This window comes from Lichenostomus cassidix, chromosome Z, assembly GCF_008360975.1.
Source record: "Lichenostomus cassidix isolate B80296 chromosome Z, HeHo_3.0, whole genome shotgun sequence".
NCBI classification, from domain to species: Eukaryota; Metazoa; Chordata; class Aves; order Passeriformes; family Meliphagidae; genus Lichenostomus; species Lichenostomus cassidix.
This window is the reverse complement of record NC_139511.1, coordinates 23,545,996-23,560,284: the sequence shown is the minus strand read 5'-3', so window position 1 is coordinate 23,560,284 and position 14,289 is coordinate 23,545,996. Positions and strand designations below refer to the sequence as shown.

At 39.5% G+C, this 14,289-nt stretch overlaps 1 long non-coding RNA gene across 1 annotated transcript; it reads left to right on the top strand.

The window, feature by feature from the left end:
* Positions 1-917: 917 nt before the first annotated feature.
* Positions 918-3,379, top strand: LOC146424527 (uncharacterized). Its single transcript, XR_014846930.1, has 3 exons — positions 918-1,241; positions 1,930-2,064; positions 3,306-3,379. It is a non-coding gene; the product is annotated as an uncharacterized LOC146424527 (long non-coding RNA).
* Positions 3,380-14,289: the final 10,910 nt, after the last annotated feature.

Genomic DNA, 14,289 nt, shown 5'->3' with positions numbered 1-14,289 from the left:
TACTACAAGATTCATCACAGCACACAGTTTTCCAGGTATGGGAGAGCCCATAGGAAGATCACACTCTTTCCTGTTCTCAGAGAATCCACCCAGCATTTACAGAACAATGCAGTGAATGACTCCTCTGCTCAGGCACACTGCTAAAAATATTTCTTTCCAGTGAAAGCACCTTTTTCTAATTTAGCACTGTGCAAAAAGCTGCTTCAGGAGAGCAGTGCACTTGGCATCTCTCTATTACCAAAAATCAGTAAAATAAAACTTTTTAACATCAATGTAGCATAAAGAAACAGGCATTCTTTATTTGGTGCCATATACACAAGGGGATACTTCTTCCAAAATACTGTGCATCCTGAATATAGAAAAGGCTCCTGTTTATGTACTATATTTTACACACGTATGATAGGTTTTCACAGAAGAAATAGACATATGATAACCACATCCCTGAAGTCACTAGCATATATTTAATCCCATCAGCAAGTGCACTGCCTTGCCCCAGGGTCCCTCCAGTGGTCTCTGGTGGCTGGTGATCCTGGAGTTATCCTTGACCGCCTTATGAACTTGGTACTACCTCCCCAGTTAGGAGAAAAGTTGGCATAACTGGCCTCGTTCATTAACTTGCAAGTCCTTAGATCAATGAAGTGTAGCTTCTTATTCCTTTCCTTGGTCAGTGTTTATCATAGTTTTAATTGTATGGCTGCATGAGCTAATGGTTTTGCAAAATGATCATTGTATTAACTCACCAGGTGCAAACAATTCCTTCATCTATCCCATATTCTTTCTCGTGTTGTGGTGGGGAGGTTGAATAACAAAACAGTTTGAAACATTGTCACCATCTGTGCAACTTCTCTAGAGTTTCTCTGTATGAAGCCAATATAGCAACATGCCTTGACATGAGAAACATCATGGGAAACTCTGTGATCACCTATGGAACTTGAGCAAGCTGGACAATCTGCTGTCAGAATCAGAGGTGCTGCATGCATCTGTGCCTGCAGAATCACAGGGCTCTGCCCAGCACACCTGCATGCCCAATATTAGGAAGTGATTGTCTGTGCTCCTTGCAGACACCACTGTAATGTAGTTTTCATAACCACCTATTGGAAAGTCAATGATATGAATTCATACTTGCACATTTGTGACCAACAGCTTTTAGAGTCTCTAATGTGAAAAATCTCAGTCTGGACCAGAAACCATTAATTTGTCCCATGTGAGAACTGCTCTGCTTACAACCCCAGGAAACTCAGGTTTGTGACAGACTGCTGTCGACCACAGCTGAATGATTTGAGGACCCATCAGGACAGTAGGACCACCTCATTGTCAATCCTTGGGTAATGCAGGGTCAGAGAACCTCACAGAGTGAAAAAAAAGCCCTTGTCTTTTCTGGTTGAACTTTCAGATCATTACCAGAGATTAACATGGATGACTAGAATGTCAGCCCTAAGCCCCTGACACCCATGATATCTGCATTCCTAAGAATGGGAAGGGGATTACACAATGCTGGCTATCTGCTAAAGCAAATGTCAGCCCAATGTTGACCGACCTGGTCTCCAACAACGGTAGATGATCTTTTACTCTCAGAGGACACAGGGGGATTGCTCAAAAAATATTAGAAAGAGCGTTTTTGTAAGCACATAATGCTGAAAACAGTAGAGAATATAGATAATTTCTCTTGATGTCTAAATTAAAAAGGCTGTACCCTCTTTTTAAGTGCAGCTTTGGTCTTCTGCTTGAATAGCAGTACATTTTAAAGCTATATTTCATGGCAAATAGAGCTTTAGTAATAACTGCTATGCTTCAGATTAAAAGGAAATACTTCCCCAGAAATATTATTGTGGAAGTATTGTAAAAAGAAAGACCTTTAACTAGAGCAAATACAAAAAGAAATTACCCAAGATTACTAACATTTTGTGTTAACTCCCATTTACTTCTTAGGTCACATCAACTACTTGAACTTTCTGATGCATCAGAAGGGAAGTAAAACACAGCACATGAAGTTAAAACCAGGACATCCAAGAAGACAGATGACTCTGGGTCATATTCCTGCATTAATTTCTGATGTGTCCTTGGGTAAGTCATACAGAATGATTCATCCCACCCAGGTATCGCTGCAGTAATGTCTAATTAAAACTAATGGTGTAAATTATTCCTGAAGAGGGGGATTATTCACATGTATTCACATGCTCCTCTGCAGACAAGGCCCTCTCTCTGTCCATTTACTACAGAAGAAAACTACAGGCTCACTTAAATGTTTAGCTTGTGCCTTATTCAGATATAGGTAACATGAATCTAGGTATTAGTTATCTTTAAGTCCTAGTTCAGACTTTTTAAAAATTTATTATCTATAAACCCATGTGTTTAAAACACAGTCTTATGTGTTTTAAACCACATTCCTCTTTTCATCATGTCTTCTAAGCCAAATATTTGGCTCTTTGGAGGGACTGTCCCTCAATAAGTGCAGGCAGTATCACACAAAACAGAATTCCTGGGTTAAAGCACTATTGTAACATAAACAGTATTGGTAACCCCTTCTCTGACTCCTCTAATGGATCCTATTTGCCTTGCAGTCTCTAGTCCAGGGGTTACACTACAGTCTAAGCTTTTGCTTCAATCAGAAGTGAGTTTATTTGCTAGTGGAAGTGACTAAAAAGTAAAAAACTAGAAAGAAAGACTCAAACTAAAAAGAGTTTAGATCAGCTCTTTCTCTTTATTTAATCCCTTGAGTTGGAAATAACGTAGTACTCACAGAGAAAAATAACTTTCAACTGGCTACTCACTCCGATAGTTTCACGTTGTGTTGACAGAATAGGTGGATTCCAGCACCTCTTTGGAGCCAGGCTAAGAACCTGATTAAGAATGTGCTTTTTGAAAAAAAACTTTTGTTTCCAGATCTCTTCCTGAAGTACTTACTGTTTTGAATATCACAGAGAAGGGAGAATATCTTGTTGCTCTGTCTGCTGTCAAATCTCAGATCAGCAGGGCTTTAGTGTCGCCACTGGCTGTGGGGTAAGACCATGTAACTGCAATGAGTTGTCCATATAAAAGATGTATATGTGCTCTGGCATAAACACAAGGCATCTTGTGGGAGCAAATCTGCCTGCAGAACAGCCACAGGAGTTCCACCAGCTAGCAACCTCACCTCTGGCCTGCAACTAGTGGAGCCTGTTTTAGGCACAGTGGCAGGATACATGAATGCAGTGCATTCTGTAGAGGCATCTGTGGGGATGGATATTCTTTGGGAAAGGGAGAAACTCCAGGAAAATGAAATATTTTTACCCCAAATCTGCTTTCTTTAACATTTATGTCCCCAGTTTGTTGCCTGAAGAACACCTGCAGAGATGTTTACACCTGCTTTTGCAGTGGGGCCACACAGAGAAAAGTGGGAGGTGAGCACAGTCCTTCTTTGTGCCCCAGCAGCACATGCACATCTCTGGCACTGCCATGCCCAGCTGCCCAGACAGCAAGGAGCTGCATCCCAAATTTGATTTATTATCTTTGTCACTTCTTGCTGTGTGGAGTATGGTGTTTATAAACATTAGGATCTTTAGAGCAAGGGCTATCTGTTCATCCTTCGTGAGTGCAACATCAATCACTGTGGCATCCCTGTCCATGCCTGGAGTTTCTATGCCTTACCCACAATGTAAATAGTAACTAAGAACAGCAAGTGACACCTGTGTCAGCAGCTGAGTTTTTTAGGATGTTTATGTCTGTATTTCACAGAGAACTGTGGAATCCTCCCTTCTTAAATAGCACTTTAGAAATCTCAAGTCATACACTTTTCAGAATTTTACCCTTTTATTAAATATTTTGTTGTTTTAGTTATGAATGTTGGCAACCATTCTTATCCTGAGTTGATCTGTAGATAAAAGTCTGAATACTACAGAGCTTGGGGTAAGCTCTGGGGTAAGGATTAAGCACACCACGCACTGCACAGTCAGCTGATGCCACTGTAACGCTGGAACCTTGCCCAGGCCCATGACATAAACCTGACATAAGCCATGGATGACCAAGACACCTCCAATCTGGCAGCTGCAGTACCTGGGTACTCCTCAGTCACAGGTGTTGTGCCCCAGGTTTACTTGTGCAGATGAAGTGGAAATCCAGCATTCATGAACTCACATTTACAAGAGTCTGCATTGAGCCAGCCCCCATTTGAGTTTGAGCCAATGCTGATGCAGAACAGGAACACGCAAATTTATTCAGGAAAGGAGACAGAACTAAAGGATCCTAAGCCTAAATTTATTCACAGGACATAGACCTGGCAGTGATCTTAAGATTTAGAGCTGGCATAGGTCCTCCTGCCCAAGTCCTTGTAGCAGCAAAAAATGAAGATGCCATTGCTAAGATTATTTATAGGGGAAAACATAATTGGGTAAATTTCTTATTTTTTTTAATGTTCTGACAGAATAGTGTAATGGCAGGAAGGAATAGGTCACATTGCCAAATCTCAATAGTATTTATCACATGAGGAGCAGAGAAATCTGAGCTATAGACTGTTAATTTTTTCTTAACTTAGTTTCAAAAGCAGCTTTTTGTGTAAAATCAACAGCAATAATGAATGAGCTGAATAGCTCCATCTCATAATGGGTGTTGCTATGGAAATTATGAAAACATGCTTGTCTTAGAATAACAAGTAGTCCCAGGAACTTCAAGGTCCCTTCCAACCCTCATCATTTTATGAGTCTATGACACACAGGATAATGGCAAAAAAAATACATTATAACCACTTTCCTTAAGTTGTTTGATGATACTTGACAAAAATGTGTAGTCTTGATTATAATTCTTATCCCCAAAGTTAGTCTGCTGTCATTTACTTGTTCTGTAGCAGTGTACATGGTCACTTCAAGCAAAGACCCTTGAACAATCAGGATACAAGCATGAAGCTTCCCTAAAAGCTTGGGCTCAGGCAGCTCTTCAATAAGTTTTTCGTTATTTTCCCCATTGTTTCCACAGGAACCTCTGACTCTGCTGCTAGTAATTGAGAACGGAAAGATTCAGAAAATTAAGCAAAGCCACTTTAAAAGAGCAGCTGCAAGCTGTTTATGTGGCCTAGATGAGACAGAACAAAGAGAGCTTTAGTAGGACACAGGATGGAAGAAACTGTAGTCTTTTAAAAATAAATCTGTACACCACGAGAAACAAATGATACATTTTTAGCATGTTGGTCCCATCAGTCCATATAGGGTAAAATTCAGCTGAAAGTACATAGAACACTTATGATAGCTCCAGGCATTGAAACTGCCATATTAAGGGCAAAATTTACTTGACTGGGTAAATTGCAAGCAACACACAAAACACATGTCAAACCAAGAGGCAGCAGTGCTTTCTTCACTTTGGCCACAGCATGAAGAAACTGGGCCTGGCTACACTCCAGGATTTCCCTTGCAATGTAAGGTATTTCTTGGGCTTTTGAGTGCTAGGGATGCCACCTATGTATATTACACTAGCTTCTGCTCCTTTATTGCCACATTAGGAGTATATATTTTTGCCTCAAAGAAATGAAGGTTGGGGCAAAGTTTCCTGAGGCTCTGTTTGCTGGCAGGGTTTTAATTCATACTAAAATTGTTTTAATTCATACTAAAATTGTTAAAATTGAATTTAGTTTTAATTCATACTAAAATTGTTACAGAATAAGGGAATGTTGTCCCTGATGTACCAAAACCAATATATCATAACTTGTTAATAGACAAGGACAAATGTCACTTGAAATATATTGTATTAATAAAAACACACACATAAATGAACAAAGAGCACCATGGACTGAATCCTTCTATTAAACTAAAGAAAGGAAAATCACAAAGACAACTCAAAGACAACTTGCTATTTTTGTACAGTTTATTTATTAACACTACACAGTTGTAACCTAGAATTTTATGAAGCATTAATTATAATATGAAAACTTGAAACCACTGTTCCTTCTGCTGAGTTTGTTCTTTTAACATTCCTGGATTAATCCTGCCAGGATTAAAGGAAACTATGCTACTTTTCTAGCAGAATCATGACAATTTTCTAGCAGAAACTGGTTGCTAAATTCTGGGGAATTATTTAGTTTTTGTCTTTCTGGAAGTTCTCAGTTTTGATGGGCTTAAAAAATATTCCATCTACTGTGTCTTTTAAAGCAGCACTTCAATGAACTTCTGAGAGGAATGTATTTGGCAAATGTATTTTGATACTTTAGCTAGCACGTGGGACCTCATGCTGGAGTTCGTGGCTGATGGCTTGGCATGTTAGCGGTTTTTTGCCAGAACTTAAGGCAAGACATTGCAGTTCTACCCTACTCTATTGCTGATGAGATGCAAAGGTGAAATTAGGAGCGCAAAAGCTCAAGGATTTGGGGATTTATTCCTATGTTGGATGGCTGGGTCATGTTGCTACAAGGGGAGTAAAGCATCTGTGAGAAGAGTGAAGTTGCTGTCATTAACTCCAAGCCAAATCGCTGTGCAGGTGCTCCTTCTGCTCAGTGCCAGGTGACTCTAGAAGTCCATCACCAGGGTAAAAGGAATGATAGAAGACAGGTTTACACTGAGTGAAAGATTACTGATTGAAGACTTTGCACTTATAGCATGAGCTTGCTTTCAAGGTGATTTACAGTAAATCTTTTGCAGAGTGTTGCTGTTGAGTGCAGCTGTCACAGACAAGGATGATGGTACTGGTTCTGGAGGGAGTTAGCTGGACTGCTAAGTGAAATTTAACCATCTGCTGATCTCAGTGGCTGACATGAAGAAAAGTAATTTAGTGTGGGGTCAATGATCTCATTTACATCTGGGTGAAGTACATTAATGCTTTTGAGATTACTTTCTCTGAATTGTGCAAAAAACTGTAAACAAAAATAAAACCTTAATTGTCACATCACCTTAAGCAGTCCACTGAACTTTGCAATACAATTCTCCTTTCAGCAAAACAGTGATAACTGTATCTACTTGCCTCACTGAACCATTGTGAGAATAAATTATTTTTTGTAAACAGCTTGCAGGCTGAAAAGGGATAAAAAAGGGAACAGCTAATGCTAAGATTTAGGAAAAGAAGAGCAGAGGGAAAAAAGTCACAGGTAAAATCCAGGTGTGCTTTTAACTGTCTCCTCACCCAGTACAGCAGTCACTTCAGGACAAAAGAGACCAAGCACATGAAAACCGTACTGAGACACTTCTGGCAGGATTTCCAGTGAAGGCCAGTACTGCAGCAATATCTGCTCATGGCTCTTCAGGATCATTTCTCATCACATGGAAAATGCACACAAGAGGAGGGTTTGTTGTGCAAGTGAAGGAAGAGAAGCCTATTCGTGTGTTTGCTGTTGCTTAACTTGGGCTTGGGCAGTATTCTTCCCAGGCCTTCTTGAACACACCCTGGTACCTGGGAACACTTTCGTATGGAACAGTTATGAAATACTGTGGCTGATGTAGTTCTGATAAGAAGCTGTAGCAATATTTATAAAGTGCTGAGTTCTATAGATAGCAATACACTTGGTAACAGGAAATGGGACATGGTTGCTTCACCTGTGCAATTAGCAAAGCAAGTCTCTGCATGTTCATACACCCTTATACAAGCAAGGAGTGGATAGAAAGATCCTATTGGCACTTGGACTCATCAAAATGCCATGGAGACAGTAATGTGGGCTGAAGGCACTCGGCAAAATAAAAGAGCACAGAACGCACTACCTTCTAAAACTGAAATTCTCTAACACCTGTGTAACTGCTGTGTAATTACAGCACTGACGATGCTTGACTGTTGGCATGAATGGTATCATATATTATTCTCAAGTTGAGATTGCTTTTTGCATACACGCAGAAAGGTTTTCATTTTCTAAACTGTCTATCAAGCTATGGAGCTCTAGGAATGCTAGGCCTCTGCCTACAACCAAATCCAATACCAAATAAAGCAAATAAATGTAAAATAATAGAGAAAAATTAAAATCTTAGTCACAACATCTTGTGTCAAAGTTTTGCTCATGTCCATCAGCAAACAGTTGTCATTTAATTTTTCCCAAGTACTGAGTTAAACTGCTTATGAATAGCATTTTCCCAGCTCCCTCTCCCCTCTGCTAGATCCAAGGAATTTAATCTGATTGGAATCAAAATGCATGGTCTCACTGGCCATAAACTTCAAATCAATGTGGTCAGGTTTTGATTAATCAGTACCAAATTTCACACAATTTAAATTCATATGATCTGACAGTGATTCAAATAAGCTTTTATTCTAAGAGCTAGGATTCCAAAACGTGTTGCATAAATATGATCATTTTACTTTTAAAAAGGTTTTTTAGAAATCTACTGTCTATATAGAAGGGGAAGGCAATGGATTGTTAGCACTAGAATATCACTGACCATCTGCTGGGGGTACTTAGCACGGAGTGGAAAAGTAAGACTGGGAAAAAATTTGAAAAGTTTCTAAAAATCATTAAAAGTGTGACTAAAGACACAGAGACCACATAATTCTAGGTCTTGTGGTTAGTATTTGTAATGGGGAAAAGTTTCTGTGTGGTGACAGCAAGCATGAACGTGGTGACAGGAAACCACTGCCCTGAAAACATGAATCGAAACAGCAACCTACTGCTCTCTGAATTGGCTGCAAATATTTTAGTCCTGTCTGTTGGGCAAAATAGGAGGCTTTTCTAAGTCTCCCATCCCTAAAAAATATAGAATAAAGAATGAAAAAGCTACATAAGTGGATATAAGTTGGAACAAAAAGTTGGAAAAACATGTTGAACCTTCCTTTGGAAATGAGGAAGAGGTTTATTTTCTGCCCAGTGTATTGCTGATGGCATGGTTGGCACTGTGTGCATCGTAATCACAGCCACTAGAGATACACAAGTGTATGCTGCAGATACTCTCAGTAAAGTTCTTAGCTAGCAATGATTTCTAATGCTGCACTTCATTACATATCAGCAGAAATGTGTTATTCTGTGGACCAAACATTCCTGCACATTGCTGTGCCAGCAGCCCGCTAATTCATTTCAGTGAGAAATCCAACTTGCAAAACATGATCAGGATGTCTCTGTTTGGTAAGCTGCACACACAGTGCTTATTGTGAGCCACACACACACATGGGCAGTGTGCCCCAAAACTGCACAGCACATGGGTATGTTTCCAAACACTCCTGCCACCTGTTTTTCTGAACTACATTCTCAGAACATATTCTGCTGACTGTCAATGTTTACAAAGCTCCGCACCTCTCTGACTTGATCCACTTTTTCTGTTGCTGACCCAGGCTGAACTAAAAATGTTGGGTTTTTTATTAATTTGGTTTGGGTTTTTTAAATAATAACCTCTGCTTTTTGTTTTGCTTTACCACAATTTAATTTCATCCTCTTTTGTGTTATGGGATCCCTCTTCTCTTCTCAGCTACATGAGATCTTTTCTCCTTTACAGCAGATTTAAAGCAAAAGTGATAATAAAAGGAAAACTCTTGTATCTATCCAGGAGAGAATTCTTTTCCATGCAGGCACTTCAATAGACAAATCTCTGAGCCACAGACCTCCTTAGAAACCCTACCTTGCAGCAGATTAAGGCTGGGATGCTGAAGCAGCTGGAACAAGATGCATGTGCTGAGAAGCATATAGAAACATGCCAGATGGTTTTCTGGACTTCAGCTAGTCCTTCAGGACTAAGTATCTGGTGAATTTACAGCTCCAATGAGCTTCTTTTTGCCTGGCCTACATCTACAGCAGACAGACTCAAACCTGTATTTTAAGTATGATTTACCATGTACTTCATTTTACTGTCATTTGTATCACTAAGGCTGGAGTGCCTTAACTATCTCTCTTTAGAAGTCAAAGGCTTGCAAAGGAATCTCAAATAGGAAGCAAGAGAGACGAAGTTGAACTGAAATGAAGAAATTACTCATACAAAAAAGTTTAGGCAGTGTAGGCTCTTGGCTATTGAACACAAACACAACACAAAGCAACTGGACTGCCGGAAATTTTAGCATCAAGCTATAGCGAGTAGTGAGAGCACAGGAGTCTATGTACTGTGTCAGTAAATGAACATGTAATGTTCTAAAAGTGAGCATTGGCAGCAAGAGAAGTGCTTGGACAGCAGGGTCACTGAGGTCCTCCAGCCTTTGAAGATCAAGATAGTTCTTTGAAAACCTGGTTCCTCATTCTTATATCACTGTTAAAGGTATTAGCATCAAAGACAGCAAACAAATATGCCAAGTCTCTTACAGACTTTTGGAGTACTCAGTCTCATGTTTTAAAGTGGGCATCACCTTCCCTCTTACTTCAAGCTCATTTCATTCCATTTCTCCAGGAACTGATCTCCTTCAGCTGTGGAATGGGAGTGATTTTCTGAAGGGAGAGAAAGAGGAGCAAATTCAGAGTAGGGTATCCACCACACATGAGGGGCAGCACAGCCAGGGTACAGGGCACAGGAGGACCCTTTGAAGTCAGATAGGCACTTTTTTCTTACACCCATGTATGAAGGGATGACATTCATGAAAATGAGAATTACAGATTCACAGATTCAATTAGAAGTGCATAGCACACAAAAATGAACCGAGTATTCAGGGAGCATTTACTTTGCTCAGGGACATCCTGGATATAAAGCATATGGAAGCCAAAAGTTAAATCCATAGACAGTAATCTACATATGGCACAGAAAAAAATGTGTGGAATTTCTGATATCGGTGTCACCTCTCAATATTACCTCCCTGACATGTTCTCATGGTGCCCATTTGCCACTGAATATGAACCCAGTTCTTAGGCAGAAAGGGTTTTTAACATGTCATTTCCTTTGTAGTTTCAAAGATGATACAGAGTGTCTCTGAATCTCTATGCAATAGATAGATCTGGTGCATTACAACGATGGGAAAGCTGGCTATCAGAACAGATTCCCATTCAGTAAAATGGGTAGATTAGAAAAGAGAAGTGCAGCAAGCTTTGGGACTAAAGGGAGAAACTGTTCAAGATACATATATCAGAAAATAACTGTAGTATTTAGATACTAAACAAAGAAAAAATATGATTGAACAAAACTATTCTCCATGTTAGTCTCTTGAAAAAGAAGCCTCAGTCAATTGGAGCCAGCAGATAGGAACCACTCTAATGTTACCAACTTTCTTAGGAAGTATAACAAAGAGATTCTCTTTCAATGAAAACATTCTGCAAAACACTTCAGTAACCTCCGGAATTAGAACGCAGCTTAAGACTGTTGGAACAAATATTTAATATTCCCCATGCCCTGAAACCATTTTTTGCTATTAACAAAGCTCTGCAAAGCTGCTGAGGATCATTTCTACTGAGTATCATGGTCTACCAATGCATCCACTGAAACTGCCTTTACTTTTATATTGGTAAAAAAAAGAAGAACCCAGTAACGTGTCCAGTGAAAATGGACACAGAGGTTACTTTCTTAAGGAGGGTATGACTTAAAATTGAGCCCTAATTTAAGTCTAAATTATTTCTAAGTGGTGTCTTAGAAAGTGATTTTGTACCTTAAATACAAAAATAATTTTGTAATTTTTGAATAATTTGTATTTCTGAGTACTTGGCAACTACTTGCAATCTTATTTGCCAAAATTATCATAGCAAAATTGATTCAGCTACTGTGCTTAAATATGTGTTTTATACTCTAGTATTTTTATTTGTTACATTGCTGTAGAGGGACTATGAAACTAATTTCTGATGACATCTCTATACTCCATGGTATTAAAGCTAAATGTTTTAGCTGTAACCTTAATTTGCTTATTTCTTGCGCTATCTTTGTTTATTGCCTTTGTAGCATCATGGCTAAAATGTGACAAGAAACTTCTTCAGGAACAGTCTGGTATCTTTGTAGTACCACAGAGTAGGCAACATATTTAGAGCAGATGTGAAATGAAATTATAACAAAAAATATAGAAGATTTTGCATGTAAGTAGCTAAGTAAATGTTGACAATTTTATCATAGTACACATTTTAAAATTGCATTAATTGGAAATTGTAGTGGTGGGAAGGATTTTCCCTCAGATATGTGAGTAAAAATTAGGAACAGTGTGTATAAGAAAGAATATTTGTATTCACTGTATCCAAGAAAATAATCTGTTAGCAAACACTCAATCTTTTAAGCATAGGTAAAGTAGGAAAAGATAAATATAAATTAATTCAGCATGATCAGATGTGAAACACTGTGTGTTTCAGTTATCACAGTGTGATTATTGAGAGCAGAATATGGTTTTGTTCTGTTTCAGTTTTTGCAAAAGGAGGTACACTGAGGTTTCTTTAAAACTTCAGAACATTCCTAGGATAAGCAATGAAAGTTTCAGTAATTTCTTGGACATGCAGCATGGACTTATTTTAATATCAGGAAGTGGTTTTTTTTATTGTTGAGCCAGCCTTTAGGCTGGTAAGTTGAATACATTTCTGTTGCAGTCAGGGTTAAATACTGGGACACCAACAATGGCAACTTGAGGTGCATTCAGAAGAGCATTCAGCAGGTCAAGGGAGGTGATCCTGCCCCTCTAGTCGGCTCTGGTCAGACCTCACCCAGAATGCTGTGTCCAGTTCTGGGCTCCTCAGTACAAGAGAGACAGGGAGCTCCTGGACTGGGCTCTGCAGAGACCAACAAAGCTGTTTAAGGGACTGCAGCATCTCTCTTGTGAGGAAAGGCTGAGCTGGGCCTGTTCAGCCTTGAGAAGAGATAACTGAGAGGAAACTTCATCAATTAATCTCATCACGTATTGGAAGGGAGGGTGTCAAGAGAATGGATCCAGGCCCTTCCAGGTGATGCCAAGCAGTAGAACAAGAGGCAATGGGAACAAATGAGGAATAGGAGGGGGAGCTTTGCAGGGTGGCTGATCATGCACTGGAACAGATTGCCCAGAGAGGTTGTGGAGTCTCCCTCACTGGAGATATTCAAGAATTGTCTGGACACAATATTGTGCCACATGCTTTAGGATGACCCTGAATGAGCAGGGAGCCTGGAACTAATTATCCACTGTGGTTCCTTCTGACCTGACACATTCTGTGATTCTGTGTACTGTTGGTGCATTGCATCAGCATGGAGTCACCTTTGGGATGCCAATTATGACAGCTGCTGACACATTGCTTACTCTTTTGCTTTAGCAATACTTTGTCATGGACTACATATTTAATGCATAATAGCTCATATGAACATATAATAGAACCCTATCCAACCCTTAACCCAGGACATAGCAAACTGTGCTGGTATCTGTCCTTCAAATCAGAGGGTATTTACAAATATGGTAAAACATAGCAGAGTAACTACTTTGCAGTTCCCAGAATTAGATTAATGCTGTGGAAGTATTCATAATTTAACACTCCTCAATTAATTGGCATTGTCTGTCACGCCTTTTTCACACTGCCTTGATATTTAACTGTCTCCATACAAGGTAGAATACTTGTAGGCAACAGGTACAGAAGAATATTTGGGAGTACTTTTCCTGGAGCCTTTATGCTAACACAGCCTTCAAGTATCTAAGTGTAGACTCATGCCACTGTAGTACTCTGGTGGCTTGTGCTCTCATCCCTTGTTAATAAATTTCCCTAAAAATTCTCAGAAAGATTGCATTCAAACCCTGTGTGATTTGTCTGCTCCCCATGAAAAGTCTGACACCTGCTCCTTATTCCCAAGGGATGGAGAGAAGTACTGCTGTCTATACATACCAATTTCTTTGGGCACAGAGCCCTTTAACCAAAGAATAAGTTGCCATGTAAATGTCTGAAACAGACAGAGGAGTTTTTCTTTTAGCCTTTGGAAAAGCTGATTACTTCATGCCATGCATAGCTTTATTGCCCAATGTGAGTTTGTTTATCAGCTCTCACAAGTAGGTAACTTTGAAAAGATTCAGTGGTGAATAAGTTCCTGCTGGAAACAGTTGGGAGTTTCTTTCAAAGCCACACCTGTTCATGTGATACAAGCCTCTAAGGTGAGCTGCCTGCTCTCTCATGGCATTAAGAATGTCACAGCCCAATGAAAAGCAAGGTGAGGCCATGTTGTGCACACATACACATATGCAAGCAAGGAAATGGCTTTAGACTGCTGAGAAACATTGCCCATTTAACAATATCTAATGTTTGTACTCTCTCTCACACACAAACATTTGGTGCCTGAGTAATATTTCTATTTGCTTGAGAGGGAGAGAGAGTGAAGGAGCAAAGGCAAGGTTACTAGGAGGACATGCATAAAATGTTTCTGATTCAACTGCCATGAAGTCAGCTGAAGACAAAAGGCCTACTGGTTTCTGCATGAGCCCAGGACTTTACAGTTATGATACACAGAAACAGAATAATGCCTTTGCATATCCAAACTTACAACAATTACATGCCTGAAAAGAACCTTTAGCTGTAATAAAAACCAGAAC